This window comes from Argiope bruennichi, chromosome 9, assembly GCF_947563725.1.
Source record: "Argiope bruennichi chromosome 9, qqArgBrue1.1, whole genome shotgun sequence".
In the NCBI taxonomy this organism is placed as follows: domain Eukaryota; kingdom Metazoa; phylum Arthropoda; class Arachnida; order Araneae; family Araneidae; genus Argiope; species Argiope bruennichi.
The window spans coordinates 28,672,277-28,694,692 of NC_079159.1; the positions used below are offsets into that span (position 1 = coordinate 28,672,277).

At 27.8% G+C, this 22,416-nt stretch overlaps 1 protein-coding gene across 1 annotated transcript in view; it reads right to left on the bottom strand.

The window, feature by feature from the left end:
* The window catches only part of LOC129984157 (receptor-type guanylate cyclase Gyc76C-like), a 554,740-nt gene that overhangs the window by 527,105 nt on the left and 5,219 nt on the right, over nucleotides 1–22,416 (bottom strand). The window lies entirely within an intron of this gene.

The following is a 22,416-nucleotide window of genomic DNA, read 5'->3' on the forward strand; positions in this document are numbered from 1 at the left end:
GGCGATTTTCATTCATGGTTGAAGATTACTTGGCGCTTTTCAGATTTTTATGCTAAAAACACCAATATAATGGGTTTAAGTGGAGATATTAAGATCAATCACGCCATGTCGCCAATACGGTGTTGTCAATAGTTAAGTAGGCAGTGGAGATTTATTGCGGAATCGTAAAAATAAACAAGTACCGTAAAATTATTGTTAATAAACGATATTATAATCTCATTGTTAATATTAAAAAAAAGAATTAATATTACAAATTAAAAAGAAACAGAAGGCATAAAATATCATTTAAATACTAGACACAGACCATATAAATGGCATCCTAAATTCAGATGGCCCACAAACAAGAATTCAGTTTCTCAAGAAACGAAAGTTTGTTTCCAAAACATAGCATAAAAATAACAAAAAACAAGTCAGTGAAGTTAGGGCTTTCTTCCTATATACCTTCCTCCGAAATCTCATTTTCTAATTTAGAGCAATATCTTATCCGTAGTGATTTCTTCCAAAACTAATGTAAGACAAATGCAATAATTCCGAATCTGACAGAAAACGGTTATATTATTATGGAGCTGGTTCATTACTAATCCAAGACAAATGCAATAATTCCGAATCAGACATGAAACGATTACATTATTCGTATCAATAAGCATACCCAAACATGGAAGCAATTTTATATTTCAACCTTCGAGAGCTTTCTCATCTGGTTGGCAAATATTAGTAAACAACATCAATCATCTTAACACATGTCCGTGCAATACATTTTTTTGCGGAAAGCAATAAATTTTGTCTTAAAACCTGAACTGCATTGAATATCAATTACTTTCATTTGCATATGGCAAATGGAGACAGTCATTGGTTAAGCACTGATCAGTACGATAGTATGTATTTCTTTTTTTATAATTATTAGAGTCGCTGGCATTGAAATATCTATAGAAAAAGCAAAGCTTAGAAAACTTTTTTAAACAAATACTTATAGTTAGGGACATATAAAATTTACCAATTAATTAATAACTTATTAATTAATAGAACATTGAGTAACAAAATATTTGTGATTGTGCAAATTTTGTTACATTCTGTTATGTTTGTCTATCTATAAATGTATTCTTTGGTAACCACATTTGAACAGATAATTCGATATTCTAATTAAAAGATAATTTTTCAAACATTACGTATCTCAGAGAATTGTTTGATAATTTGTGTAAGAAATCAATCTTTGCTTAAATTCTCATATAAAAAATATACAAACAAAAAAATAGTGCAATCGTCAAGCAATTCAATCTCCAGACGCTAGAAAAATACCTCTTTGGATTATGTGTTTGTAAAAAATGATAACTCAAAAAAATGCTAAGAGCTAGACTGATGAAAATTCGTTTGTGATTGTTACACCATATTTATAAATTTCCTTCAAATTTTGCATCAATTCATTCACAGGAAATCTGTCTTCCTGATTACAAGTGTAAAGAGCTAGATGGATAAAATTTGATAAATAATTTTGGCATCTAAATCCTCATTAAATTTTAATCAAATCTGTCAAAGGGCTGATAATCTGTCAACTTAATATTTTCGTATATGTATAAGTGGGATATTTCAAAATTTGATGACACAGATAAAATTTAATGCAATGAAATCTTATTAAATTATTAAAAATTAGAATTAAAAATTTTATTAAATTATTAATATAAATAAAATTTTATGTTTAATTCTGTGCCCGATTTTGATTTCAATTTGTTGGAAATTCATATTCATTTTTTCCCACTTTATTACGAATCACTCAACGTTCTTGCTCTGAAAATAAAAATCTGAGTAACCATGGCTTTCATGGCTTTGCTCAAATTCTACAGCATTGACACGGGAGATAACAGCTTTATATAAAGAAATAAGCAAGGAAATTTCGGGGAAATTACACTCGTTGCTTTACTACAATTATAAATGCCATCCATATGAAATAGTAAAAGACAAAACTTTCTTATTTTTAGACGGTTATTATTCTTATAAGGTAGCTTTGGTTTACCTAATTACTATTTGATCAAATAATGCACAATCAGGACAGCTCAATTTAAGTAAAACTGGTTGCGATAACAAAAGCTTTAAGACCACCATTTAAAATGAGGAATAAACTCAAATTAAACATTTGAATGATATTTTTATAAATATTACATATAAGATAATTGTATTCAGTAAAGAAATAAGAAAAATGTGATGAAATTGGCATTTTAGACATATTTAGAGCAGACTGGGAAAAATAAAATACAAATAAATGGTTCAAATGTTGTATGCAGTCTAATCATAATTGCTTTTAATTTTTTTTTATGCAAGAGTCCTTAATTATTAGTCTCTATACCATAACAAAAATATCTAAATATTAAAGTAGTTATAATACTAGTTACAGAAATCTGGTTAAAAACATAACACAATCAATGTCCTAATTTTTGTCAGTTCGAAACAGAAAAATAAATTAGAGAAAAAGTAATACAAGTTTCCAATGAATTAACCTTTGAATAATCAGAGACATTTTGATGCAAGATGCAGGGTGGCCTGAATAAGTATGCATTCCAAAAAAGAAGGAAAATTTTAATTTGGCACTAGTTATGTGACAAATAATCCTACTAAAATACTATATAATCAAATGCAAGAAAGGAAAATTAATTCATATACTTGATATCCAATTTTGTTTGTGCTTTAAAGACTGCTTATTTTTTCCCGATCAGAATGACCTGGATTTCCTACATTACTACACTAAGTATTTTCACATTTTCCGGAATTCGTACTGAACGTGAATTATCAAGAATGTTTGCTCTCATTTACAAACTTTTAGAAAATACAATTGACCCCTTAACTCATGAGAGAGGAAAAATTCATTTCTGCATGAATTACGAAACCCATACTGCAGCTCGTAATTATTTCTTCACTCTCCATATAACAAACCAACAGGAGTAGTCTCTCAGAAACTTTCACTTACAACCATTCAAAATAAAAGCTTTATTTGTTTCCCTTCATATAAAATTGGACACTGGATAAAACCTGAAGATCACAGGTGCGTAGAATTTCATAACTAGTGAGAGCTCATGAGATTTTTGTGCTTCTTAATAAAGATAACTGAATATTCATTTTGGCAGCGTTTATTACGATCGTCTGAAACTAATATTACACAGAATTAGTTTTAATGATAAGTATTAATAATAAAAATCCATTTCTTTAATTATCGTGTTTATATGAATGCAGAAATGCACACCAACAGGTAGTTAATATAAAATTTGTATAAAATTCGCAAAATTTGTACATATTCGTACATTAAAATTCGTAAAATTTCTACATATTCGTACAGTAATAATCGTAAAATTTCTACACATTCGTACAGTAATAATCGTAAAGTTTCTACACATTCGTAAAGTAAAAACTGTAAAATTTGTATATATTCGTATAGTAAAAATCGTAAAATTTGTATATATTCGTATAGTAAAAATCGTAAAATTTGTATATATTCGTATAGTAAAAATCGTAAAATTTGTATATATTCGTGTAGTAAAAATCGTAAAATTTGTATATATTCGTGTAGTAAAAATCGTAAAATTTGTATATATTCGTGTAGTAAAAATCGTAAAATTTGTATATATTCGTGTAGTAAAAATCGTAAAATTTGTATATATTCGTGTAGTAAAAATCGTAAAATTTGTATATATTCGTGTAGTAAAAATCGTAAAATTTGTATATATTCGTATAGTAAAAATCGTAAAATTTGTATATATTCGTATAGTAAAAATCGTAAAATTTGTATATATTCGTGTAGTAAAAATCGTAAAATTTGTATATGTTCCTATCAAATTTATTTATCTGAAGTTTGATACATTGGATATTTATAGTCATTTATGCTTGGACAGACAGACTTCAAGTGAATGGATCTCATTCGAAATTGAATAGAAGTCAACAAATTTGATGTGATACCCACATATATAATTTTATCCATCTATTTCAAAGCATTTTTAGTTTTCTTATTCATGTTTTTTATAGATTATAATACTTTATCTCTTTTTATTTTCTCATATGCGAAATATACAAAGCATCGAAAAAAAATTCTCTCAATATTATGTGTATGCTTTTTTTTTATTCCATCTCTTTATTAAAAAGTCGTCCAAAGAATTCCCAATCATGAATTTATGGACAACAAAAAAATACCATAAAAAGACCTTACTTGGAATTTTTTGTTTTAATATCGTCTGAAATAGTTCTAAAGAAGAGAAGAGAAGAGCAAGCAAAAAGTTCTTATCGGCATAATCTATAAAGGAACAAAATTATACTCAGAGGACAAATTATATAGCGAAGGAACAAAAAGGGCGAAAAGTGATTGCACTTCATTATTTTAAATCATCCTTTTCTTTAGGTATCTATTACATTTATTTATTGCTAAGTTTAACTTTCTTCCGTAGGAGAGCTTTGCTTTTATTTCGTTTAGTTAATTCGAAACAGTCATTTCGAATGAGATGTTTTAAGAATAGTGATCTAATTCATTTAATTAAAAAAAGTGATTGCATTTGGAATTCGAAATTAAAAGTAATACTAAGTTTTGTTCTGTGAATACTTTTACCGAGAGATTTTTTTTACTTTAAAGCTATTTGCGACGTTCTATCATCTTAAAATACTTGTTCGAATCTAATTTTTCTATCTCGTAAATTAGTTTATACACTAGGACTTTTTGCCAAACTCCTTACTACAATAGAATCACTTTCACAGCAAGCGTGGGTTTGCTTTAACTTTAATTTTAAACGTGCGAAACATAAGTAATGCTGTTTTCTGTGAAACCCGTGATTAGAATAAAAGGATTCCCGGTAAAAGAAAATTTTAAAAAATCAAATAAAACAAAAATAATAAAATATTCTGTAAAAAAGCTATTTAAATAAAAGAAAAAAATGAAAAACAGAATTTAAATTTTTAAAAAAATAATTCAGCAAACTCATAAGGCAATATTTTTGAAAACAAGTTTTTAAGGAATATTTTTACAAGGTTAAATATGCTTTAATTAAAATTTATTACTAAAACTGAAAATAGCTTAACGCTCTATTTAGGATTACCTCAGCTTAATTATTCTATTAATTAAGCTACATATTAGCATAATTGTGAAATCGGGAACAAACTTCAAAACAACATTTTGAGATACAATTATGTTTGAAATTCATTATAGAATAACATTTGCTGAATTAAAAGGGAAAAACATTGAAGTCACATTTTTCCAAAAGTTATTTTTGCATTTTGATTAGTTTTGCTTTTCAACGAATGGTAAGTTGGTTTTATTTCAATTGCAAACTAGATAAAGGTTCAGCTGTCAGCAATAGATTCAATATTTTCAAAAACAAGTACTAATCCCATCGTATACATTTTGCATAGTTTTTATCGATACAAGAAAATTCTAAATTACAAATTAAATGAATTAGAGTTGAATTAATGGAACAGTAAATAAAAAAAAGAAACCTTACGAGTTTAAGAATTTCCGAAGAAAGAATTATCATAAATTCATTCATATAAAGTACACTCCCGAGTATCCGGCCTAATGTGGTGGAATTGTGGACTGGATAAAAAAAATAACCAGATAGGCCGGAGTTCTATGAAATCATTTCTTTGCTCACTAATTACCCGAAGATAAAGTTTTTATACCAAACGTATTGCGCAATTTCTCACTTTTTAGTAAGTACTAAATCCTCCATTTTTCTTAAGTCACGTAGAAAGTGAACGTGGCCGCTACCCGGTGAATCATGGAAGCCGTTGCCGGTAATGTGTCGAGTTAAAATAGAAGGCTCTGTACTGATAGTTTATAAAATGCACTGCATGTTTCAAGAATTCATTAGATAAAAAATAAATTAAGGATATAAATTATTCACATTTTAACTTAAATTCTGCAATGCCTAGATTAAAAGCAGGAATCATACACAAATCTTTAACGTAAATCGTAGACCTAATTCTTAAGAAAATTGACTCAAACAGATTTTATTTTTCACTGATAAATGATACACAGATATGAAAAGATCCTAAGATAAGAGTATATATCTTAAGATGTATATCCCTAAGATAAGAATCGAAATTTACAGCTTTGAGTTTTTGAAAAATTAGGCCGGATAGTACGGAAATGGATAGTCATGAACCCGATACTCGGGAGTGTATTATATTTTAATAGAGTCGTATAATTTTATTTTACGTTATAACAGCCGCATATGGTGCATTGAATTTCACGACAAGAATTTTATATGAAATGTGCGTTTAATTTTGAGGTGAACAACACTAATTTGTACATGTTTAATTTTCATATGAAACATTGACAGACGCATTTTAAAATGCTTTGCTTATGAGGCATTTGAATTTAGCTACGTCAGTGTGCATGTTTGTTAAACAAGACAATTTTTCTAATAACACTTGGAAGAGAAAAGGGAAACAGCTTTTCTTAAAATATGCAATTTTTAATCGAATATTAATCTACCCAACAGAAAAGAAAACAGTTGAACTTACACTGCAACCCCAAAATTTTTGCATTTATCAAAAATTATTTCATATTCTAATTATATTGCTTTTATCTATTCGCTGCTTTTTTAAAAAAAAATCAAAGGATTTCTAGGATACTTTTAAAAATAATGATTATCTGTTAAAAATATTTGAAATATATTTGCCAGGAATATTACGATATTTTATCAAGAATGAATTTCTTTATCATCAAGAACCTCTCACGAGTTTTCTCGTGTTTCGCGTTTCATCAATTACAGACAGCTCATGAGATTCTCGTGTTGCGCGTCCTGTCTGTTATTGCTTCATAAATGAAAAAGTTATGATGATTTTAGAACATATAAATTTAGCCACACGTTTTTACCGAGTATAGTACTTTTATTCGAATTCATGTACTTCAGAATATTGAAACGTTCGAGTTTCTCCTTCCATGATAATGAAAAAACCCTAGCATCCCTTCAAAATCGCAATGTGAAACCATGCATTTAAGGTGCGGGGGGATGATATATAAAAGGAAATTCCCAATTAATTTAATGCTACTAAGCATATCTATGTTCGGATTTCGTTTGAGAGTGCTCATCAAATCCCCCATTCAAAAAACTATATGGGTAAGCGTATAAAATGAATATAAATCAGCATCTCCGGTATTTCAATTATTAATCGCACTTAACATAAGCTGGAAGAATTTAGCAGTTTTACCCAGGCGTCTTGGCACCCGTCTTAGTTTCGTTGAACGTGCTTTTGGGGACTTCAGTATTTATAGAATAACCAAAAAAAGGAAATCATATGTGGGCTATAAAGCCTTCATTAAATTCTTTTGTTAAATAGTTCTGTATCATATTCATTAAACATCTGAAATGCGTTTAAAATGTACAAGACATACATAAATCAGGAAAAGCAGGAAAGTTGAACCTGATTTATTACTATATAAAATTATTTTATTCTATATAGATTATTTGCTTTGTATAAAATACTTTAAATTCCAAAATCAGTTTCCCTCAAAATTCAAAAACATTTCTGGAGATAAATAAACTAAGAAAGTTTTCTTTTTTTAAATATGTCCCAGTAATTACTTGAAGAAGTTTCGGAATATAAATTGTACTTCACATTCCAAGTGTCAATCAGAGAAATATATATTCTTCCTAATAAAAACCTGTTCCAACCTCTTTAAAAATTACAATTATTTACGGCTGTAGGTCATCAAGGAATATAGATATCTGATAATAACAGTATTCAAAAAACGTTTAAAAGCATCAACTTCGCACTTAATTAGAAGCCAAATTTGTTTTTATAGCCTAATCTATTTGCTGTCATCCTGTCAATCTCGAATTTGAAAACTCCAAAATGAGCGAATTTTTTTGTAATGAACTACGAAAACATTAACAACGATATATTAAAAAACTATAAAACTTTTTTTCTTATCACATTCTTTCAGTTGTTTGAAGAAATTTATGTAGCGAAATTACAGGTCTGTACTCAATACATAAATGTATTTAGCAGCTTGATATATAGCCTATTCTTCTAGAAAATAGCCAGTTCATTATAGATTAGGCGATGGTTATTTATTGCTATGGTTAAACTAGCAATATATCAATTTAATATCGATAACTATATTATTCAAATCAGTTTCATCGAATAACTTTGCCATTTAAAAATAAAAATGGTAATTTTGTTTTTCCATCAAGAATTACATTTATCTATATGGAGAACTTTAATTATATTATTCTAGGCAAAGTAATAATGAAATAAAAAATTGGTTCCTAACTAATTAAAAACCAGCCTTGGAGTCTTAATATCTTTACTCCAGATGAAAAAGCACAAAAATCAAATACTTTTGCTAGCAGTTCTTCTACGTAGAAGATTATATAACATTTTAAATTTAAATTCGTATCTCATAGGATACAAACAGCAGTGTTACGCATAAATTTGTAAAAGAATTTATGATAATTGAATACAAATTAAAGTATATAGTGCAAGACATGTCATTTTATCAGTAGATAAAATTTTATCGAGTCAGAAAATTTTCTAGATCAAATTTCAATAATTATCAATTCGATAAGATCCACTTACGCTACTAAAAATCTTTTAATATGAAAGTTTTATTAAAATATAGCTTCCAACTTTGAAGCATAATAGAATTTAAAGTACCTAATAACTTTCTTTGTATCTCAGCGTCAACTTTTAAGTGACATAATGTCGAATATTTATCTGTATATTAATTTGTATTTGTTATAACATGCAACAGAGCAATTCACCTCCACTCTGCTTTAAATAGATGCTATATTTAATACATATTGTTAATATGTCAATATTTATGAAGTTTAGCAAAATATGCCAATAGATCAATTATAATAATCACGAAAAATCTTTAATTTCGGTATCGATCTTAATGTAACCAATATCTTGCATCAAAGAAAGTTGAGTCCACACAATCGATAAACTAATATTAATATTTAAGCACTTCCAAAAGTTAGAGAAAGTTCATTAATTTTAAAAATGATTATTCCCTTGAAAGAAAACTAAAATCTTGAAACCTGACAGAAATAGAAAAAAAAATATTGTGAGTAAAATGTGGGTAGTTGAAATTTGATCGACATTAAATATGTCTGAAAGAGAAAAGAGCATCGCATTACATAAGTCCACACTGTCTACGTCGTAAATCATCACTTTGTTATCAGATGGCTGAGGTTCGTTTGAATTCATGGTTCAAAGGCCATTTTCGGCCTTTCTGTGCCCACGGACAATTGGAATTTCACGAAATGTTCGACAAAAGGAACATTACCAAAGATTTGTGAAGTTTAGTTATATAAAAGTCCCATTTTAAAGCAACACTAGGGCTATTTTGGGACGTACCTTGTAATTTTGCACCACTATCAGATGACGATGACGACATCTCAGCCGGCACCCTTCTCTCCAAACTTCTGCATCATACCACCGATAGGACATTTGGCCCCGAAGGATTTAACATGCACCAGACCTGCTTCCACGACAGTTCTTCAGTGGAATCGGGTCTCGAACCTGAAACCCTCGGTTCCAAAGCCGAGACCTTACCACCAGGCCTCTAAGATCTTTTCATTTATTGTAGTAAGTAAAACACATATTTGCTGTTAGTGAGAGAGAGAAGCCCCTTCAGATGTACTCGACATCTATACAGAATATTATTTTATCCATACTAGATTAAATTTATAAAGCTTCGAAGCGGAATGCTATTCTAAACAAATTATATATCCATTGCGGCATTTAACTAAAACAACAGGGCAGGCATCTTAGATCAATGCTTAATCAATACAAGAATTGCGATAAATCCAAATAAAATCAAAGATATGGCATTAACTAGACCGAATTGAGATTTTTAGTTGTAGGTGAACAGTTCACCGATGTGGTTACATTAGTGAATTGATCCATCAGAAGACAGAAGCAGGTAACTTACATACTCAAATGAAAAACAGAGTGAACACCAAAAAATATTAGTTTCATATATCAATACTTATACTAATACTTATTTGGTATTGGTTTCAAATAAGTATTGCTTTCTAATGTGGTAAATGTAAAAGGGGCCTGGTAATCCTTTAAGTAGCTCTAAAGAGTGTATAAGATGGCATCAAAGCATGAACAGCTTTTTCCCTTCGAGCATTGGCACTATTTATCACTTAATCCTCAACCATTGCTAGGAAACCACGATAATAGTTACTTTTCTTTTCGTGGTAAATCTGTGTATGCTTATTGTTCAGAGCTTTTATTTTAAATTCTAATATAAAGAATTCACTACATAAGTGAGTGAAATAGATGAATTTAATGAAATGAAACCAGATATTAGGCCAAAGACTCCATCGTTCAGTCGGAAATATGATGTGACTAACTTGATTGCGCATTGCCCACTCACGTTTCACCGGCAGATATACTTGGTGAATACCCGGCAATTTGTAGTCCATACAATGCCCATCTGGCCGTATGGTACATTTTAATTAAATTTTATATTTGTAACACACAGATTTATTTAATTTTTTTTCTTTCTAACTCGGAGATATTTCTACTCAAGATTTATTCAAGCTATTGAAGGACATCAGTATTTTTAATGAAATTGAAATTAGTTGTATTCTTAAAAGTTTTACCAAGAATTTTATGGATCTTGCACTTAATTGCAATTCAATGTATTTGCAGCTCAGCATATTTTAGAATAGAATATTGCATTAAGGATATAAATCTTATCTATCCATATTTTTTGTGTTGGTTTGTACAAGATCATGTTCTTGTACATGTGTGTGGCACAACCATTATAGATATGAAAGTCTATTTAATATGAGTTTAAAGTATCCAGTTTCGAAGCAATAAAAAAACTATAAAATTTTCTGAATCACTGCTCTTGCAAATGTTTCATCAAAAAGTAACAAAACTTAAAAAATTTACATATGCCTTATCAGAAAAGATATGATAATTGAAATTTAATGTATTGTCTTTTGAATAAATCAAAGCAATACATATTGCAAAGAAAAGCATTCAAATTGTAAGCTTTCATTTTTAGTCGCGTTGTATTAATGTCGTTATTAAGATTCATATATACAAATTACCCATATATACCAAATAGATTAATACCTAAGACTTCATGGATGCGTTTTAAAATATTACTTTTAAGAATTTATAAAGAGATGACCTACATATAAATATTTGTAGACAACACTTAATACTGGTCTTACGTGAGAAATGAATGTCTACTATAATTTTAAATATAAATATAATATATGTTAAATATAATATTTAACACTTAAAATTTAATAATATTATTACGAATTTGTGATATTGCTTCCGTGCAGTAAGTTTCTTGGTAAGGAAGATAATTTTACTAATATAGTAAGGCTACTTAATGGTATGCTGATCCAATGATTTCCAGCCTTGGCGAAAAACTTGGCCCTGATTTCGCGACTTTGGGGGAAAAAAATTAATGATTCCGAATATTCAAGAATTTTGGTGATAGCGCCATTAGAACTTCAGTTCCAACGCTTATTCTAGAGAATTCGATTTTTTTATCATGATTATTAAAATCAAAAAGATGTAATTAGTGATCATCAGTGAAATCTAGAGATACGAATAACTAAGAGAAGTCCCTCTTTAAGAGAAAATCGTAACATCATAACTTTGCTTAAAAACCGTAGGCAAGTAACCATATTTTGAAATTTATCCTTAGACATATTATAAATATGAAGATTTCCAACTTTTCAAAAATTTCTACATTTGCTTTTCACTGAAAAATGTAAAACAACTATTTGGAATTTTTTTTTAAAAAAAACTCATTATTGTTATTGCTTATTTCATTTTAACCCTAATAACCAATCTTAACTGCTTGTTTGAAGAAAAGATAATAAAACAATGTATATAGGTAGCTTCTTTACGCTATAAAAATATAGTTTATAATAATATAAATATAATAATAAATAATTTAAATAATAATAAATAAAAATAATTTAAATATAAAAATTTTTTTATAGTGATGGTATATTTTTATAAAGTTATATGTATTGTATACTATACAAAATGAACATAAGGGCTAATACAATTGCAGATAAATGCTAATAATAATTAATTCAAGATATTTTTTTTAAATTAAGACTGCAAATTTAAATTTCTTAGACCCTAATTTCATAAAAAATATCTGAAAAAGAAACACAGCATTAAAATTTGAATAAGAATCTAAAAACAGTTGCCTTAAATAACTATAAAGGTAATGAATAATCTTTTTTTTTTCCTTGCTTTGTAAGATTTTATAAAACAAATTAGCATTATTATTTTCTTGAAACTTTAAACTTACTTGATTTGAAATAACAATTTTAAGGGAATATAAATTTGAATTAAATAGAAAGTTTATTTAGAATAGCTCAAATTTAAGGAAAGAAAATTGTGCCGATTTTACTTCAGAATACAATAAGGACCAATATTCACTTAAATATACGTTAATATTAAATATACGTTACGGTAAGACTTTAAATATACGTTACAGTAAGACTTTAAATATACGTTACAGTAAGACTTTAAATATACGTTACAGTAAGACTTTAAATATACGTTACAGTAAGACTTTAAATATACGTTACAGTAAGACTTTAAACTAAGTCAGCGAAATTATTAAAATTTTTTGATTTAGTATAAATGCCGAAACAGAAATATACAATAAATAGCATTATTCTAACATTAATATATTGTCAAAAAGCAAAGATTTAACCCTTTCTAGGGCCGTGGGAAGTATGCTTCCCGCCAAATTTATCAATCTTTGTATGAAATTTTGTAGGTTGGCATAAGTTCTGAGAAATTTTTTTAGAAAGACAGAACTTTAGATGCTTCAGTTCTTTATCTCAATCAAAATTATGTGTCTTGATTTGTTACTTAATTTTTAATTAACCAAATTAATTCATTAATCAAATTAAATTTATCTAATAAGCTAAATAAATCCCTTTTTCTTATTCTAATTTCAAGCCTAAAAATATTTTAACATAATATGACTAGAAAAAAAAGGCCCTTTAAAGGGTTAAGATATTAAGTGAAAATATTCTAAACTATTGTTAATAAAAGCAAAACTTGAAAGCCTTTTGATGAATACATTTCTCATGGAATTTGAATGCAAGATTTTATGCTTTTATAATAATACGGTAAAATTATTAGCTATTTATATCAATTAAATATGCAAAGCAATTTATGTTTTATCTGCTGACAATAGGACTTTCGAATCAGCGTATTATTGAATGTTTAAGAAACAACATTGAATTTGCTGCGATGTTGGAAACATTTTCTTAACATTAACTTTCCATTTTGTTGGAAACATTTTCTTAAACATTTTTCTTTAACATAACAAAGTCATTTTGGAGATTCATTAATTCTTTAACATTTCATGTTGAAGAAAAATTACTTCAACTGAAGAAAGAATGTATTTTTATGTGAGGAAAATAAGAAAAAAAAAAAGACTCTTGTGGAGAGTTTTTGAACAACATTCCAAATCTGATAAAAATAGCAAAATAAATTTTTTTTTCGTTTTTTAAGGTAGGCAGACTTAATAATGGCCATTCTTTTGAAATAGCCCCCCCCCCTCAATTCTGATACAAATAGAACCAAGCTTTTTTAATTTTTTTTTTCTTTTCAGTCACGGAAACTTGATAATGAATGTGTTTTGGGACTTAGTAAATGCGAAAATAAATATTTTCAATGCACATCTTAACTGAAATATCTTCTTCAATCATACAAACATCAGAGATGTAAAATTGACTTTGCATAGATTCTCAGATAAATACCGATTTCATTGATGCCATCATTTTTAAAATAAAAATGATGGTATTTATGATAAATGACTTGTCAGATATGGAACCTTTTATAAATATAAAAGGAAATTTGAATCTCTAGAAAAAAAATAAAGCAGCGAAATGTTTTATGTTTAATTCTTCCGTTTCTAATCTATTTTTAATTACATTATAACAACAATTCGCACATTAAAAATATTTAATATAATTTCAACGAGCATGATTTTAAATTCATGAATTAAAACAATGAGTTTATGATTAAAGATATATCAATAATAAAGTTTGAAATAAAATGTAAAATAAAAATATCCCATGCCAATGACATGCCCCACAATCAATATCCCCATATACATCCAAATATTACTATCCCATAACAGAAAAATAGTATTAAACTATTTAGTAAAAAAAAAACATCTCATGTGAATGGTATAATATGCAATATGTATAAAGTTAAAAATTCGATGCAAAATCAAGATACTAAATGAACTAAAATAAATTAACATAATTTTCGGAAGTAAATCAAATATATAAATGAATTGCAGAAATAATATGAAGAAATTAAAATAATAATCTTTTTTTTATTCTTATTGCGTTTTAGTTTTGCATCACACCTTTAATTTTATACCATTTATCTATTGTAGCATTAGAAATGAATACAATGTTTTCAATTGTTTTATATTGTTTGTAGAAAGTGTTATCACTTTTGCAGTCCACAACGGTTTCATTCCCTGATGATCAATTAATGCATCGACCGTCTAGATGTAACTTTTGTTTTTGAAATTTATATTTCCAGAGCTCCTTGAATTGCAGCTTTTGCACATTGATAAATCGTTTTTAATATTCATCAAATACTTTTATGTTTATAGATTTTTATCTTTTGTCACTTCTTTTGTATATTGTGACTCAATTTCGGCATTTACATTTTTTTTATTTATTTGTTGTTTATTTAAATATTTTGTGCTGTTTGTGCATTATTTTATATATGTATTAGTCACATCCATTAAATGATATTAATAATAACTAACTGATCGCATTCACTGTAATATATATATTTAGATTATATGTAATTGTTTCTAATTATGTGCGCCCTAAAATTAATTTCCTAATCACTCGAACTCCGATTTTAACTTTCTAAATTGCGTAGGATTTGATTTTTTCAAAGAGCTAAAACACTATGCAGTGAAATTCTTTTCTTAAACTATCCAAGTTCAAACTACTTTTTCACGACATTTTTCTCTATTTTCTGCCTTTGTAAATGCTTCATTGACATGTGTTTGTCATGAATTTGAAAAAAAATCTTGATAACAGAAAAAATTTAACTTCTTAAAATTATGAAAAATAAAAATCCTTAATAATAAATCCTCCCGTTTCAGTAAAAATTTATTAAAATATGTTTTAAAATTTATTAAAGTAAAATATTATACTGACTTGAACTTAAAACCACTGATATAAATATTTTTTTTAATTTAAAATGGTGAAAAATCATTTTCGTATGATAAAATTCACTGAAATTATTGCGTGTGTGTGGGGGGGGGTTAAGTATTTAGGCTACTTTTCAACAAAAAAAATTTAATTAAAAATTTAATTTTCATATTACGCATTTTAGCAATAAACAATTACCAAAAACCGTTTAAGAGGTAAAGTTGGCAGTTCGAGATCTAATACACGAGATCTAATACGAGAGATAAGATGTTGAATGTTTTATCCTAATACTGCATATAATATGTATCGAAGTTAATATATCAGCCTATAAACATTGTTAAAAAAATTATCTTTTAATATAAAACAATGCTAATTTTTCACAAGGTTTTTAAAAAGTTATTAGACAACCAACCAAATTATTTTTTAATAGTCAAAAACTAAAAGTAGTAGACTTCTGACTCCATTACACGACTTAATTGGAACACTGCAATATCTTATTTGTCATTACTGCTAACTTACTGGTGACTGGGTCACTCAAATATCAGGTTTTAGTCGTCTCTATATTAAGCGAAGTATTACATCAGAACATTTAATTTGAATTCCTTTCATTTTATTTTCACCTATGAAGTACAAAGAGAAAAAATATAATTAAATAAAATTTACTATAATCAAATACATTTTCCTGGTTATAATAGTTTTCAGATCTTAAATATGAACACACAAACATGCACACGCACAAAAAAAATGAAATTACGTCTGTCACTATTTAGCATTTATATAAAAATGATAGCTGAAATCACGACGAATTCTTTACTAGCTCAATTAAAAAAAAAACCGTAAAATTCTTAAAGAATATTCATTAATTTATGTATAACCATTTCCTATCCTCGGCGTTATTCCGTATTAAAATATTTTCACGCATAATATTATAATATTAAAAAACTAGCTTATATAAAATATTATAATTAATATAGCGATTATCGATAGTGTTAGGGCGTAGTATAAAAAATTATAATATTAATTTAGCATCGCTTCATTAAACTATAGTTTTCATAAACGTAAAGAGATTGCATTCGATTATATAGAACTTAGATATGAATTTTTGACCATATTTTAAAAAGCAAATCGTGTTTATAAGGAAAAAAAAAGTCAAAAGAAAAAAGCATATTCATTTTTTTATTTAATAAACTCTTCGATAATGGTTGCAGAATTATTTGTGATATCGTAAGCTTCGCTAACATCCAATATTACGAACGAAAAGATTTCCTTCGGTACATGCGAACTCCATAATCTATCCTAGATCCTCCTTGTCGAACCCTCGATTCACTTTTTTGTGAATTGATTTGCTTTAGGATTTTTAGTTCATAATTTCTAATTCGGTCACCTGTCTAGACACAAAAAAGCATTATGTCTAGGAACCAAATTCAATTCGGTTATTGCTGTTTAAACATAAATTAATGCCGCATTCTGATCATGTAGTTATGTTTTTCACTATAAAATGTCTGCACATATGCAATACTTTAAAAACCCTCATGAAATGCGGTAAAACCAATTTTTGCATTTGTAGTTATTATGTTAACGTTTATTCGGAAAGCAGATAAGATTTTCTGTGCATGGATTTTTTTAATTTGAATAAAAAATCTATAAATTTGCCTCGTTAAGACCATATATTTACTTTTATCCATGTAATTCAAAGAGTTTTTGAATTATCACGTTCGAAGTTTAGTTATATTAACATTCCGTTCCAAACAACGATAGAGTGAGTCGGACCTCCCAGAATTGAACCATTATTAGTTGACGAGGAAAATTCCTGAACTGGCACCCTTCCAAGCTACCACGCCGCACCAGCGGGAGGACATTTGGGCCCGACTATGTACGAACACCAGCACTTCCATGGTTATTGAATGGAGGAATCGAGCCTTGAACCTGAAATCCTCTCACACCTAAGCTGGAACCTTACTACCAGACCACCACGTCCCCTATCGTATTCACAAACAGTTAGGCATAATTTCAAAAAAAAAAAAAAAAAAAAAATGTTTTTCTGACTTATGGAATTTTGAAACATGACGATTTGTCAAAATTTCGAAGCTGTTTTTTTTTTTTTTTACGATTGCAATACTTTCTCTTACATTGGATTTACGAAAAAGCAAAAAATTTAATTTCATCTTTCTCGTTTACGCATCAATTTAACAGATTTTTATAATATGGTAAACTTAACAAATTTCTTGTAGTCCTTTAAATATTTTCAGAATTACTTAAATGGTTTCTCGGGCGAAAATTGCTTGTCTGATATTTTTTTTTTAAACTAATAATTTCTCTTCCCAAACAAATATCTCGGAAATAAATTAAAATAATTACTTTTTTCGAAAGCATTTGCAAGGAAAAAAAGATATTGCCGTCATTATGAAAGTAAGGTAGAAGTCTGAATCTTATATTAATCAGTGTAATTCCACATTGGTCTACGTGGGGTTCAATATCTAAAAAAGAAGCGATATATATTCGTCTTAGAAATAGTTCAGACTTTAAAATTCAATCCCAAAATATTTAGATGAATTCAAAAAATATTTTTTCATGTCTTGTATTTTTAAAAAATTATTAAAAATATGTATTTTCATCATTTCTTCTAATAATGAGGAATAATGTTCATATTTTAATATATACTTATATAAAGCTCTGTGTGCGTGTGTGTGCGTTTGCGTGCGTGTGCTGGCGCTCTACAGAAAAGACCATTTGACATACAGCTACCAAATTTGGTACGTGTATACCTTGGTGGTCGGGAATGTGCACATGGTGTAACCTTTTTTTGGAAATTTTAATTATTAATTAAAAACCCGCCAAAAAAATCCTTTCATTTTCCCCACCACCAAATGAGTAAGGCTTCAGCATTTTTTCCTCGCACTAATGAGGCTTAGGCTTAACATTTTTATGCCAATTATTTCAAACGATTCCGTTTATTTCCTTAATGTTTGATGCATTTAAAATTAAACATTATTAATTAATCGATCTTTCAGATTCATTCTGAAGTACTTTTGAATTAAAATAAAACAAAATAAAGGAAATCAAAAATTTCTACTCTGCATAGCGTTACCCCAACTGGCGTAGAAAAAATCACGCATTTGCGTTACCATAACTGGCGTTGAAAATTCACGTATGCGCATTGTGTTCCGATTGTTTACATCTATTTTCAATGGAAGCGGACTAGATTTAAATTATTTTTAGATTAGTTTTATTCTTTTGTAATTAAATTGTATTTATGTTAATTTAAATTCATCATTTTTTAAGTAATTTTTTTTACCTGTTTTCGACCGATTATTTTAAATCATTCTTTTTATTTCCTTAGTGTTTGATGCATTTAAAATTAAACATAGTTAATTAATAGACCTGCTCATGATGAATCTGAAAAAATTTTGTTGACAAATTCTTGAGATATTACATAAATTAAGAAAGATATTCTTTAATGCCCATAAGGGTTAAATGCTCAGCGACTCTTTTTAGTAATCATATTACAAAAAAAAATGCTTTGTTTCAGTAAAACATATTATTAGATTAATTGCAGATTAATCATTTCCAGTTTAATTTAAAGCATAAATTCTATGGGAGCTAACAGAAAATAAGAGAGATACAGATTACGTTATGACTCAAGGCCATTTTAATATTATGAGTGAATTGAAATTTGAAGTTTTAAAATATTTTAATGAAGTAGGAAATAATTAAAGTAGGAATTACTTAAAATATTTAATTATAAAAATTTTAACGAGCATTAAGATTGGTGAACCGGCTGGTCGCCAAAGGCGGCTAGTACTCTATAAAGCTAAGCTCTATAAAGCTATAAAGCTATGTACTATCAAATTAAGTACAATTCGAAAGATGGAAAGTTCATCTCGGAGTGATTTTCTTTTCTAGATTTTATTAGAACAGAAATTTTATTCAAAGTAAATAATAAACTTAATTTTGGTGTTCTTTTCTTTCGTGATAATTTCGGAAAATATTACTATAAATACAAATCTTACACTACCTTAAAATATTTGTTTTCAATAATAGAAAATTTTGTTCCCTTGTTATCTTTTAAACTAAATTTTGAGAATAGTTTAAAGATATTCTGTGTGAATTTCAAGAGCATAGTTTATTAGTATAATGCAATTTAACAATTTTCCAATTTTTATTAAATAATTTACAACGAAATTTTCTTTAATTCTTGAAAACTGAGTTATAAAGATTATGTTTATTATATGCACAGGACTTCTAAAGTGAAATGAAAGTTAATGTATAATTATAAAATATAATACATAGAGAAATGCATTTTCAATGGAAAGATTTATTATATAAAAATAAAAAGACTTAAGTATGCAGCTATTAAAACTACTACTAAACACATTTTTACTACTGAGCTAATTAATTTTAAATTCAAGATATAGAAATAAACAAAATTGAATTTTTTCTTTCACAAATAATCCATGATCGAAACATTTAAATGATATCTCTCCAAGTTATAGGATATAATTTGATATTTTCTCCAAATATTGATTCTACTTTTAAAAAATGAAGACTCGTGTGTGAGTCTGGCAGTGCTTCACGGCTAAATCGTTGGTCCTAATAATATCGGACTTGATATAAATGTACATTGAATGATGGTAATGAGACTTTCTGATTTTTGAAATGTACTTAATTTTGTAATTTCTCCGTAACATTCTTCGAAAATATTAATGCACAAATGCGATTTACACATCTTAAATTTAAAATATATATATATAGCGATACAGTTATAGAATAATTTGTACTCTAGTTTTAACAACTTGTCGAGAATATCTTTAAGTAAAGTTTGCAACAATCAGTCATAAAGGCAGTATATTTTAACACTTTTTAAAAATATTCAATATTTTATTTTTACAAACAAACGAATGAAAATTATTTTTATATGTTAGTATTTGTTTGCAAAATTGCTATAAAACACATAGATTCATCATTTTTCCAAAATACCTATAACACATAGCCGGAAAATGTCATTTTACTCATTAAGAAATATAGAATATACCTGGGCTGAAAATTTATATCTGTATTATTTAATTTTTTTTAAACACTTTCGTTTTCCATGCCATGTGACTAACACCATGAGGAAAGTTCATTTACATACGAAACAGAGCAATTGGAAAGTTAATTACATAGAACAGTTTAAGTTTCTGTCACAGTTTAGTATTTAATGTCTTATTAGAGGAATACATAAATGTAAATTATGCAATAGAAATTACATTAAAATCGCACTCCATTAATATTCCTTTCAAACAATCCTGTTGCCAAAGGCGATTTGCTAATAAAAACAATCAAGGAAAGAATTACTTTCTGAGCAAGGTCAACATATACAGAAACAGCCAATAATCTAGGCCACTCAATTATGCAAATTTTAAATTAATTATAGAATTACTTGTAAATGATCAAAATCTTTTTAAACACTTTTCATCAGACAGGTTATATTATCTATATCGCTTAAATTTCATATAGCAACAATAAAATATCAAGTAAAATAGACCACAAAATATCAAGATTTGATTTTAAAAAAAAAAAAAAAAACTTTTAGGCACAGATATATATACTGAAGCAAAATTGCAATATCAAAAAAAAAACTTATTCTTGAAATGCATCATCATTATCTAAATAATTTACAATCATTTTACAATAATTATCATAATAAAGCACTAAATTATTGATTAAAACGTTTTACAACGTATGGATTATTAAATCTTGCAGTGTTTCAAACTTGTTAAGGTTCTTTAATTTGGTTATATATGCTTTATTTCATATAATCTGCATTAAATTATTTATTATTCATTCTGTTTATTTTGTAAATTTAAATAATATGTTGATACTGTCTGCAAATTCAAGTACAAACTTTTATAAATGCCTTAATTTTGAACCCAAATCTCTCAAAGCATATAAATCTTTGAAAGTTGACTAGAAATATCTCATCGGAAGTTTTTATCAGTTCGATTTTAGACAACCACTTTCATTCTTCTTGGTAATGTACTTCCAAAACGAAAGCAACCCTTTTGGTCATTTCGTGTAAAATATTTGAAATCGCAAACTTCATTGCATCTTTAGACAATTTATCTTGAATCTCGACTTTAAGATATTTAATGAAATTTTGACATCATTTCCTAAAATGAAATTTAGGTCTTAATCATATAGCTTATATAACAAAATTTTGGCCTCATTAAAAAAATATTTTGTTAATTAAAAACAGTTAAGTACCAAACTATGTCGGGCACCCTTTCCGTTTAGCCTAAAGCATCCGATTTCATCTATATATACTTGCATTTCAAGATATATACAAGGCTGTGATATGACTGGATGCTATATTTTTAATATACGCCTTGCATGCATTAATTCAAAATTTGTTCTTTATATTCTTTTACATTTACTTCAATCATTTGTCTGTAGTTCGTGGCCTGTGCCACTCAAATTACCCCTTTAAATTTGTGGGGAGTAATTTAGGGATATTTTTTTACCATTCCTTAGTAAATTTTATTAGTTAAAAGAATTTTTTAAATAATATATCTTCAGTTAATAGTAACTGACGTGGTATCATTAAAAACCATATTGTCAGTCACCGATGACTGTTGGACGAAAAGTACACTATCCATCGCCGATGACTTATTTGAATCGCAAAATAATATATAGTACCGTAGCCAATGATGTGATCTGAACAAAAAGTAAACTGTCAGTCACCAATGACTAATGTGGCTTGGACGAAAAGAATATTGTCAACCGTCGATGACTGATGATCGAAAAGAAAATATGGTGCCAAAATTAATGACTGATGGGACCTAAAGAAAAAAAAAATAAACTGTCATTCACCGATACTGACGCGATCCCACCGAAAAACATAATGTCTCTCATCGGTGACTGACATGACGTTTAACATTTTAAAGAAAACGAAGCGAAGCTTCACGGCTCAATCTAAATAGATAAAGTTAAAAGACAAAACTAGTTTCATAATTTTATTTTTTACCTATAACGGAACCAGGAATCGATAAAAGCTAAAAGAAGCAACCACTAAGTTAGACACACAGAAAAAAATAATTAAATGGAAAATGACACGATGTAATTATATCGCCCAATTATCTGCAGACGGTGTGGACTGCTGCTAGAGTTGCATTTTAAGCATTCTAATCGGATGCTATCAATTGACCCTAGAATTACTCATATTACCAACGTTTCCTCTAAATTATAAATATAATCA